Source organism: Cupressus sempervirens, chromosome 5 (genome assembly GCF_028749045.1).
Source record: "Cupressus sempervirens isolate cs-2001-9-10 chromosome 5, ASM2874904v1, whole genome shotgun sequence".
In the NCBI taxonomy this organism is placed as follows: domain Eukaryota; kingdom Viridiplantae; phylum Streptophyta; class Pinopsida; order Cupressales; family Cupressaceae; genus Cupressus; species Cupressus sempervirens.
In genome coordinates, this window is record NC_143122.1 from 388,052,127 (window position 1) to 388,064,478 (window position 12,352).

Here is a 12,352-nt window from a genome sequence, read left to right on the forward strand (position 1 = left end):
AGTGAATGGCCTTTGCTCAATACTGTGGTGCAAGAGATCTAGAGTGAATCATACAGTTTTCTATTTCCTTCAAGGATCTATTCTTTCGTTCTACAACACTATTCTGCTGAGGATTGTATGGAATTGAATGTTGTAAATTAGTCCCCTCTGAAGTGCAAAATCTTTCAAATTGATGGTTGGCATACTCACCACCATTGTCTGTGCGCAAAACTTTGATGGCTTTCCAGGATTGCTTCTCTACAAAAGTTTTGAAGTCCTAAAAATGATCAAATACCTCTAACTTTTGTTTGAGAAAATACACCCAAGTATATCGAGAAAAATCATCAATGAATGTGAGGACATATTGGGCCCTGCTGAAAGAAGGATGCTGAAATGGACCAGCGAAATCACTGTGAACTAATTCTAGTATTTGTAAAGCTCTCCATACCTTACTTTTGTCAAACTTTCCCTTAGGATGCTTACCAAGAATGCAACCTTGGCAAAAACCGCCTGAGAATTGAACCAAAGGCAACCTTGTGACCATGTTTTGCTAGTTGAGCTGATGTAAATAGCAGAAGTTAAGATGGCCAAACCGCTCATGCCATAATTTACTCACATCATTAGAGTGAGTGAGCAAAATAGTCGAAGGAGGATCAGGAACAAAGTGAGAAAACAGATAGAGTTGTGACTAATGATCTGCTCTCCCAATTGCAACTGTAGAATCACTATGCAACTCACGTATCTCCATTGAATCAGGAGTGAACTCAACCCGCTTGCCTGAACCTGTGTGAGTGATCAGGTATACTGATAGGAGATTAGTTGATAATGAGCGTACACAAAGAACATCATGGAATGTGCCATCCCCAACATCAACAGACCCTCTCCCACACACCTCAACAGCAGTGTCATCACCCATCAAAATAGAAGGCATAGTACACGGCTCCAAGGATGCAAGTTCTTCCTTAGATGAAGCCATGTGGTGCGAAGCACCCGAATCAAGAACCCAAGTATGGCCGCCACTTCTGTACAGCATGCAAAATAGCCATCATTTCTTTTTCATAAGTAGAGAGGGCTAGATTCTTACCAGAGAGGGCTTTGCTAGTGAACGCAATAGGATGGTCATCTTGCAGGAGAACAGCACCCAATCCATTGCCGCAAGCATCACTCTCAATAGTGAAGGGTTTGGAAAAATCTGGCATCGCGAGAACAGGTGTACTGCACATAGCCTGTTTCAGTTGTTCAAATGCAGTCTCAGCAACAGGGGTCCAGGAGAAGGCATCCTTTTTTAACAGAGCTGTCAATGGTGCTGCAATTTTCCCGTAATCTTTGACAAACTTGCGGTAGTAGCCAGTCAACCCCAAAAAACTCCGAAGGCTCTTGAGAGTTTTAGGATGCGGCCAAGTTTTCATGGCATCTATTTTTGTAGGATCCACCCGCACTCCATGGTGTGCAACAATATGCCCGAGATACTCTACTTCCTCCTGGCCAAACACACATTTAGATAGTTTTGCACAGAGGTGATGATCAGAGAGAAGTTGCAAGACAAGCTCCAGATGATGGAGATGCTCAGCCCAAGTTTTGCTATATATGAGGATATCATCAAAGAAGACCAGAATGAATTTCCGGAGGTATGGTCGAAATATGTTATTCATCACTGCCTGAAATGTTGAAGGAGCATTCGTGAGGCCAAAGGGCATGACTAAAAATTCATAGTGACCATCATGTGTGCGGAAGGCAGTTTTAGGTATATCCTCCTCATTAACCCGAATTTGATGATACCTAGAACGAAGATCTAACTTGGAGAAAAAATGAGCCCCATGAAGTTCATCAAGAAGTTCATCAACAACTGGAATGGGGAACTTGTCCTTTATAGTGAGATGATTAAGTGCTCGAAAATCAATGCAGAGTCGCCATGACCCATCTTTTTTGCGAACAAGCAGAACTGGAGAAGAAAAGGAACTGGTACTAGGGCGAATAATACCTTGCTTCAGTAAGTCACGGACAAGTATCTCGATTTCGGTCTTCTGATGAAATGGGTAGCGGTAGGGCCTGATGTTGGGCGGAACACTGCCAGGAAGGAGCTGAATACGGTGGTCCTCTGGACGAGAAGGAGGTAATCCCACAGGTTCAGCAAATACACCAGAATACTTGTCCAAAATGTGTTGGAGATCGGCAGGAGTGCTAGAGACTGCTGATGGCTGCATCTGAATGGAATGGAGCTGAGCGATGACACCATGTGAATTCTTCTTAAGAAGTTTTTCCATACGGTGTGAACTGATGATGCTGAGAGACCCTGGTTGTAAGCCTTTCAAAGTGTGTTGGTGCCCCTCGGCTGAAAACTGCATCCAAAGTTCAGCAAAATCCCAGAGAATGGGGCCAAGAGTGCGTAACCATTGGGCACCCAAAACCACATCACAGCCACCTAAGGGTAAGGCAAACATGTCAGAGCGCATATTATAATCTCCAATAGAGAGACGCACATTGCGACATTTCCCTTTACAAGGTAAAGTGCCCCCATTGGCAATCATGACTTCAAAGCTAGAGCAGGGATGGATAAAGCAATCAGCCTGTTTGGCTATTCGTGGATCAATGAAGTTATGAGTGCTACCAGAATCAATGAGTATAGTAAGAGGGATCTTCTTGAAGAAACCCTGGACCCGCATGGTTTGTGGAGTAGTGACTCCTGCCAAAGCATGGACAGATATCTCTGGTGGAGCTTCTGGTGAAGGAGGTTCAGGCTGGTGAGGCTCAACCGCATCATCCACTGTTTCCTGAGCATCTACATATTCTTCCAGTTCCGGTGGAGAATCCACATCCAAGAGATAGAGCTTTTGCTGAACACATCTATGGCCCCGAGACCATTTCTCATCACAATTATAACAAAGCCCTTTGTCTCGCCTGACTCGCATCTCTGTTTCAGACAAGTGCTTGATCGGAGTAGTTCTGGGAGCTGGTATGACTGGAGGGTTGTGAGAACCTGTATTTCTGAATGGAACAAAATTAGATCTGGAGCGTTGTAGAGCACTAATCTTGTCTTCTGCTAACTTAGCCAACCCAAGGGCTTCCATCATTGTAGTAGGTCGAAACATTTTGACTTCTGAGCGAAGTGCATCCTTCAGACCACTGACAAAACAACTACGGAAGAATTCATCAGACAAGCCCTCTGTGTGATTAGCTAATTTTTCAAACTCTGTCTGGTATTCTCTTACAGTGCCTGTTTGACGCAGTTTAGTAAGTGCTCCTGTGAAATCATCAAAGGAACTAGGGCCAAAGCGCTCCAAAATGAGGGTGCACAATTCTCTCCATGTTGGGCCTACATTAGCCTTGATGTACCAACGGAACCATTGAAGAGCTTCATGTTCCAAATGAAAAGATGCAAGGGGGACTTTGTGGTTATCCAAAGTATTATGCAAGCTGAAATACTGCTCTGCCCTATAGATCCATCCAGTCGGATCAGAACCATCGAAGCGTGGAAAATCAAGCTTTGGGCCACGGAAATTGCCAGAAGAGGACCCAGTATCGCCTGAATGGTTTCGGCTCATGGCTGACTGCTGAAAGTTAAGACCCAGAATTTTGTCATCCAGATCTTGAAGTTTGGTTTTGAGGGATGCCATTTCTTCTTCCATGATTTTTGCTCCTGTACGCGTAACAACCATAAAGCAAGGTTTTTTTTTTTTTTTTTTTTTTTTAAAAATTTTTGGAATGGGTAGAAGATGAGAAACAAAAACTTTTTTAGTTACGGCAAACTTGGATTTGGGTAAAACTCAGATAGGAAATGGGTGTTCGACGGGTGGTGGGAGACTATCTGGGGACAAGGGAAACAGAAAAATGAGGGTTTCAAGGGTAGGGAGGCGAAATGAGGCGAACAGTCCAAGAGGGATAAGGGAGCAAAATGAGGAATTGAATCTTGTGGCTCAGTTTGGTGGCGATTGGATGAGAGGTGAAAAAGATAGGGCAAACCCTAAAATTAGATAAATGAGGGATTTAGGGCTTTGATATGTAAAATTTGGGGTTGGGTCGCCAAGGAAGGAAGTATGCGAAATGATATTGCAGACGGTCTGCGGAAGTATGAGCAGAAACAGAAAGCAAACAAGGAAGCTACGACTAAAAAACAGAAAAATTTTTACTCTTTTTTTTTTTTTTTGAACAGTCGACTTAGAAAAATTCACTCACAGACAGAACAACTGAAAAGAGTTATTGCAATAACAAGAGATATTAGAAGTGAGAGGAACCTGAAGGCCACGACAGAAAAAAAAATTTGATGTAATTTCCACCCAGCGAGCCCAAGAGAGTGCTCTGATACCAGATGAGATGAACCTCCTTATAGCAATATCGTGAGAATGCTCGAAATAACAGAATACAAAGTGATAGCAGAACTCAGAATGAATCTACTGATCGCAGGCCACTTCGAGGGGGTAACCTCCTTTGAGCAAGCTCAATATAATAAATTCGTCCGTACCCATCAAGGGCCTCAACCTATTCTTATATATTGAGTACGATCTAGAAAAGTAATACTACCTATGCATGTGGGATAATAAAATATACTCATGGGACGACTTACAAAGCATATGCGTCCAACAACACTACTCTGACAAAATAAACAGAAGGAACACACAGGTTCCTAACATGTCATCACCCATCAAAATAGAAGGCATAGTACACGGCTCCAAGGATGCAAGTTCTTCCTTAGATGAAGCCATGTGGTGCGAAGCACCCGAATCAAGAACCCAAGTGGATGGTCAGGAAGCAACTGCAACAAGGGCCTTGCCCTTTCCTTTCCCCTTGTTGTTTTCTTTTGCCTTGTTAGACCCTTCATTAGAACTTTGTTTGATAGACTCAGGAACACTGATATTATTCTTCTCAAGAATGTGCATCAAGTGATCAATTTGTTTTTTCAAACATTTATGTTCATTGTGACTGGGTCTTTTACAATAGGCACATTGGACTTTTTCTTTCTTAGGCTTATTGCCCTTGGAAAATGGGGTATCAATAGTTGCTTTTGAAGCAACCGATATCTGATCCTTCTTTTCCTTGCTATTCTTTTGTTTCTTATCCTTACTATTGTTGTTACTACTTTGTCCTTTTTGTTCTTTTGTGTCTTGGTTGGCAACCAAGGCATGTGACTTAGAGGACTTAAGAGTGCCCATCTGGATTAGCTTGTCCTATTCTCGAGTGAAATTGACAGCGAAATCATCTAAAGATGGCATGGTGAATTGAGTACCAAGTGCACCCTTAGTAGCATAGAAGGTAGAGACAAACACAGAATATTCTGAACTTAGCTTAGAGAGAATACTAAGAATCAGTTGTTCATCTTTCTTTTCAATTCCACATTGTTTTAACTGCAGCCTTAGTGATTTTGATTTAGTGAAAAAATCTTGGATTGTGTTGAAACTGCCTGAACTTAAACTAATTAGTTCATTTTCCAACATATGACCCCGCATTGAATCTTGTGTGCCAAATAGTGTTTCTAGCTTTGTCCATATTTCATTTGGTGTATCCAAAGACTTAATGTGAAATAACAAGTCAGGAGAAGCAGAAAAACACAATGTTCTATATGCCTCATCACATTTGTTAAACCACTTAGGCTTATCTTCATCTTTATCAGGTTTAGCTTCAAGTCCCATAGTTATCCTATTTAATCCAGCTTTCCTTAAGTGAATTGTCATGTATGATTTCCACTCAAAGTAATTGTATGGAGTTAGGATGGGAATATATGTTTGATCCATGATGAAGAAATGCCAAAAAAAGAAGAGAACCCAACCACGACAATGCCCCCCCCTTTTTACTCAATCAAAGAACCCTCCCAAAGAAATATGAATTGGCACTTTATTTTAGTGCGTTTACAACTACCACTAGCAATAAATACTAAGTGGTCTTGATTTCATTGTATTACAAAACCCTCACGAAGAGCAATGCTGAAAGTGAAACTTGGGCACAATACTCAAGGAAACAAATAACACCACTGCGATACACTCGAAAAATCATGCACTTCCAAAAAAAATCGCCTCAATATGAGGTCGTATGAGAAAGTTATGATCCTCCGAGTTTCCAAAACGAAAACTATGCAAAGTCACGATTGAGAATTTTCAATTTTTGAAAAATTTATGCATGAAAATCAAAAAACAACTGCACTAGTGGGTAGAGCACAAAAAAATAGCCAAGATCATAACAAGAATCGTTGAAATTGGAGTCCGTATGAGCAAGGATGAGGCATTTGAAAATTGCGTTCAAATCTGCGATTGCCAACGGAGAGGGGTATGGTTGTAGCTTTCCGTGCTCAATTCTGCAAAACATATATATTGCATGCAAAAACTAAAAAATACCCAGATGGTTTTCCGGTGCTGCGAACAAGACCCTGAAAGCATTTTTCTTGTTGATGTACAGAAGATATAGCTATAGTGTAAATCAGATGCCTTTAACAACAAAAAACGGCCTCAACAACTAAATAACGACCCCAACAACCAAAAGAAGACATGCAAAGGTTAAATCAGCTAACTAAGTCAATCAATGACATGCTGGAACCTGAAATTCTAATTGAAAACACCAAATATACAAGGTGGTTGTCAGATTTGAGATTGAAACCCCAAAGATAAAAAACGTTTTTGTCAACTTTTTCTGATTCTCAAGATCATCCGAAGATGCAAGAGAAGAGCATACTAGGTTTTTCAAAAACCTACAATAAGATTTATTAAGCTCCCACCCCCGAATCTCTCAAATAAGGAAACTAATATCTATTCTTCCACATAGAAAGGCTCTAATACCATGTTAGAATTTGAAAAGATTAATAACCCAGAAAACTAGTGCACAAAATAGATATCTAAACTATGAATGCAAATGATACAAAATCAAAATAGTAATATAGAGTTAATCTCCAAGAGAGTAATGCAAATGCTAGAAGCAAAATAGCATTAAGAGGATGCAAAAGAAATCGATTCCAAATACAAGTTGGATAGCATGCTTATATAGACTGGGAAGAGGGAGGAGGTGGCAACACCAACCAATGAGGAGTAATCATCTATCAGACTAAAGATAGCAAAGTATCTTCCTAAGATAGCTAATTGATGCTCACATGTAGGAAGGTGACACCTCGCAACCACTTACTAAATAAGACATGCTTTATTAACCTAAACAAGATTATTAAAAGTGTAGGAAAAACCTAGCAATATAGGGAAAAATAAATATCCCACTAGGAAATAAAAAAACTACACTAATACCAATCACTCGCAAGTTAGTGGTGAATTAACTTAGGCAAATTGAGACAAAGGCTGCCTACTAAACGTAAATAGGACTAATGAGACAATGATGTCATTGGTGTACCTCAAGTTAAGGTGAACACAAGCCATTATTAGCTATCAAGATGAGAAAATTAAATATTCCTAATTAAATTTTATATCTAGGTGTAATATAATGCTTAGAATGAACACTACTCTAGACGGAGTGAAATCTCTACCACGTGCCATTATTAGCCACTGAGATGAGGATAATAAAATATTCATAACTAAACTTAATATCTAGGTGCAATGTTATGCTTAGGATGAATACTATTCTAGACGAAGTGAAATATTTGTATCAAAAACCTCTTTTGTCTAACATAAGAGGACATATAAATAGGTCCAACGACAAGGCCATGTTAGGTTCAAATGTTAAATGATAGAAAACCCCCAAAGATAGAAAATGAAGATATGAGCTAGGTAGCCCTCCAAATGTGATGCCTCTTGCATAGTAAAGAAATAAATATTAATTATACTTAAAACTAATGAAGATCTATCCTTGTCAAATTGCATTCCTTCCCTCAAGAAGTAGGCCCAAAGGTATATTTAGAATGTCCTCCCTAGCCATGAAAGGAGACGAGGGAAGAACGCCTCAGATTATGAACTAATGTTTGGGGGTGTTATGTGGTGCCAATGTCTGATAAGGTGTCTTAGGTATAACTATAGATAGTGATGTCTCAATGGTGCACGAATGATGAGATGGAATGAGTGTCAAGTGTGATGAAGATGCATCTTCTTGAGCAGTGTCATCAAAGAGGAAAGTTAAGTTCTCAAGTGTGTGCCTAGATCTCAAAGATGAGACTCAACAAACAAATATGAAAGGTTTTAGAGTTGTTAAGCAAGTATCTTAAATAGTTGTATCTAAAAAACACGAAGAAGCAAAAGTCTTTTGAGGCAAATTGAAGTTGTATAGAATCAATAGGGGTAGTGGGATCTTAGTGCGTGTCACAAGAACTTCAATTTATGCCAGGTTTAGTGACCATACTACTTATGTCAAAAATTGCTCGTATTTGTGTTGTATGTAGATTTGTTAAAAGGGAATTTGACACAAAATGCAAGAAGGCATAGCCATTGAGTTTTATTTAGCCTTCCCCACCACACCAATGTTTTAGCTTTGTAGCTCTCTAATTAGGATGAAATTAAGAGGAAAATCTTTTACTTTTACTTATCCCACTGTGGGTGATTATCATTTGATAGATGGAGAGGAGATTAGTTGATAATAAAGGTACATAAAGTACATCATGAAATAATCTTGTACCCATCTATAATAATATTATAACAATAATTATATTATCAATAGAATTATATTATCACAACCCTAAAGTTATCTATGTCGGTTTGAAGGAATCTGACCATAGCTACAATTAATATTAACACTCCCTTTAAAAAAAACATTAACACTCCTTAGCTAGGGAGGAATCCTTCTCGATATTTGAGGTATGTAGTAATATCCATTATGGCTACTCCTAGAGGGTGAGTCCATCATGGCTACTTCCATGAATGGAAATGCAAATGAACACAAGTGCTCAGCATGATGTCGTCATCTCATCATGACCTTCGCCATGGCTACTCGTAGAGGGTGAATAAACACAAGTGCTAAGTTATGGAGTCTCTCACATGACATTCATCATGGCTACTCTCAGAGGGAGAGAAGAATGCATTAACAAGGGCTTTCTCCTCAAATTTCTCTCTTGCAGAGAAGAATACATTAATAAGGGCTTGCACCTCAAACTTCTTTCACAAAGAAGAACGCATTAACAAGGGCTTCTACCTCATACTTATATTTTACAAAGAATAATGCATTCTCAAGGGATTTCACCTTAAACTTCTCTCTCACGGAGAAGAATGGATTAGAGTACATCTCTAGAAGTCACTGATGTTGAGACTCCCTCTCAGCAAGGGCTTCATTCTCCACAATTCCAAGCTTGTCTCGAAAATGCACAAACTTTATTGTGGCAAGGGGTTGGTGAGAGTATCGACCATTTGATCATCAATGCTTATGTGCTTCAGTTGAATAACATTCCTTTGCACTGTATCTCTAATATAGCTATATTTGATCTCCACATGCTTTGACCTATCATGAAATACAAGGTTAGAGTTTGCATCACTCTTGGCGAATCCCAAACTCACCAAGTATCCATCCATCCAAGAATGTCACGACCTAGGTGTCATCATGGAGGCCTTCCATCCTACATACATGGGACTCTATCCCATGAATCATAGTCCTTTGACTGCTACAATTTCTCAAAGAGGAGATCGATCATCATATCTCACTAATGCAACGTCCATCTCATGACCGAACTTGAGAAGACATGGTCCAAATGGAAGTACACCTGATCACTAGAGAAACTATCTTGACATGGTCCCCTCCCTCTAAACTAATATGACCAAGATTGTCAGCTGTCAACTGAAGCAGATCCTCTAGCTACTCCTTCTATCATGGAAGCATACCCTGCTCACATGGTCACAATCATGGAAGATATCTTGCTCCGAGAATGCAATTAGGTTTGAATTGTCTCCAATGAGTCCAATGATGGGGGAATCCGCCTGCTCCGCTGCTGCTGCTGAGTGTGTAGGACTTCCCTTGTAGACCTTATTCCAAATCACTTTAGCCTTTGGAATCCCCTATTTGTCGTATTTGTTGGGCAGAAATTTTATGCCCAAATGTCTGCTCTCATGGATAAAAATGCACCGAAAGCTTGTTGGCATAAATTGACAAGCTTTCTTTATTTTACGCTGACAACAAACAGTGGCAGATCGAATCCTTATCTTTTCTTTTTGCCCCAATTGCAACAGGCAGAAGCTAGACTGGGGCAGTAATAAGAAAAGAGAGGCCCTAATTCAAAACGGTGATATCATTTAAATTTTGTCTGCAGGCCCTACTCTCTCTGCTTTGCAACCACTCCAATTCATTACTCCTTGCTTACAATACCAACAATAAACTTTATCCATTTGGTCAAATCCCATCTCTCAGAAAATAAACCCAGATATGTTCCCCATTTTCTAAAATTCTTGATTTCGATTTCAAATTCATTACAGATACGAAGTTGCCAACTGGAAAGAAGAGCTTATCATTCACACAATTTTTTTTAAAGTTGTATGATAGAAAGGACTCTATCTTTAGGCAAAAACCTCAATCGCATAAAAAGATTTTGGGTTTGATTTCAAGTCTCTAGACTGGAATCTCTTCTACATAAGCTAGCAAAATAATTAGATTTGATCTCAAATCCTCAGTCTAAAACCTCTTCAAGGTAAGTTGACAAATTCTTGGGTCTGATTTCAAGCTCCCAACAGAGATGAACTTGTGCAGGAACTAAGAACACTCACAAGCATTGAATTCTATGAGGCACAAACACGATCCCAAAAAGGGGATCATCAGGGGGCATTCATTCCACCACTGCTTGCGCCAACCGACATGGGTGACAATGCATTCGATTGAAATTTAGTGGTGATTCTATTGGCTCTGCTTTGTGCTTTGCCCTCCGAGGATCAATTCTGTTCTAAGATGAGTAAATGCGTGTTGAGGGTGAAAAATTATAGCCAAAAAAGCAACAATCCACATGGCCAACACGGAGCTTAGCAACAAGGCCATCAGAGGGCTGTCCATCGCAATCTACAGTTCCTCAGCCATGTCTGCAGCATCCCCTCTGCTTGATGAACTCATCAAGGAATGCTCAATCTGTTTAGAATTCTGCCCTGGAGAAAAGATTTGAGTTTTGCCCAAGTGCAACCATCAATTCCACATGGATTGCCTTGATCGTGGCTTAGTTCTCATTCATTGTGCCACACCTGTTGATGGATTCTGCTGGGTGGGTCATTGTCCTCACTTGAGGTGCACATTGTTTTGCATCATGTTCAGGTCCCTGCTCACAGCCATGGCCATTGTTGACCCCTCAACATAGCTTGCTCCAGTGTAGAAAATCTTCACCATTTTGTGGCTATTTCCTTGCATAAGTGACTGGTTTTAACAAAACACAGAATTGCATCTCAAGAACAAATAGAAATGACTTGATTTGACCGCACAACATCAACATTGCAAAAGAACAAATCCGTGTGTGAGGGAGGATCTGGATTTTGAGTTTCGAGTAGTAAAACATGCAATCCCATAGGACCTGTGAGCAGAAGCATAGTTCAAATTTTGCGCCATGCCCCAATTTGGCAATAAAAGACCTAGTTTGGTTAATTCAATTTCAAAGCCTCAAAAAATGGGGGTAGTCCAAAAGATCTGTCTTTTATAGTGCTCCTCGTGGCTTTATCTCCAATGAATCGTATTTTTGCTGCAGAAGGCACCGTAGCCATGGGGGAAAACTCTAACTGGCAGGCAAGCCAAATCATCCCCAAAGAACATCTTCAAATCAGAGTTCTTCAAGCTGAAGGGAACAGAAAACTGTTATGCCCAATCTAGAACCAAACGATCACACGGCTGATTGATGCTGTCTTGGCATTCATAGAAAATGGCAGCCTGGAATTCTCCTACAACACATGATCATAGGGAGAAGCAACGTAACAACCAAACCTGCTTTGATTGCCAACATAACCATTGGGCGGTAACGTGGCTGTTTTTGGGGTGCAAAACATGTCGGAAATCTAGTGGCAGAGCTTTGATTATCTGCAGAATGCATGGTTCATACACTATACTCCAATATATTCTATACGAAGGACTTTGTGGTGTGTAATCATTTCCTCCTGCACCAGACTCATATTCAAGCTCTAAAACCATTTTGTTTTTGTGCTTGTTTAATCATGAGCAATGATAGAGATCCTCGTTGCCCTCCTAACCATAGACAGTAAATGGCTATTGTCTTCACCGAGCACTACTCTCCTAATTTGATCTACTGTAGGATTGTGTGTATTCATTCCCAAGAGATGAAGACTCAATCTTCTTTTATACCTATTGATGGTGCCCAATCACCAAGGTTCGCCAATCTTCAAGTTGGCCCCATTAATTATATTTTTATAGTAATTATATTATCAATATAATTATATTACAACAATAATTATATTTTCAATAAATTATATATCACAAGCTTATGTTATCTATGTCAACCTGAAGGAATCCGACCATAGCTACAATTGACATTATCAACTTAGAAGATCTTATT

General features: G+C 39.9%; 1 protein-coding gene and 1 pseudogene across 8 annotated transcripts in view; both read left to right on the plus strand.

Moving 5' to 3' along the window:
* LOC149556410 (2-oxoglutarate (2OG) and Fe(II)-dependent oxygenase superfamily protein) overlaps window positions 1-12,352 on the plus strand; it is a 76,409-nt gene that overhangs the window by 16,359 nt on the left and 47,698 nt on the right. The window lies entirely within an intron of this gene.
* Window positions 9,915-11,139, plus strand: LOC149556411 (putative E3 ubiquitin-protein ligase ATL44; annotated as a pseudogene).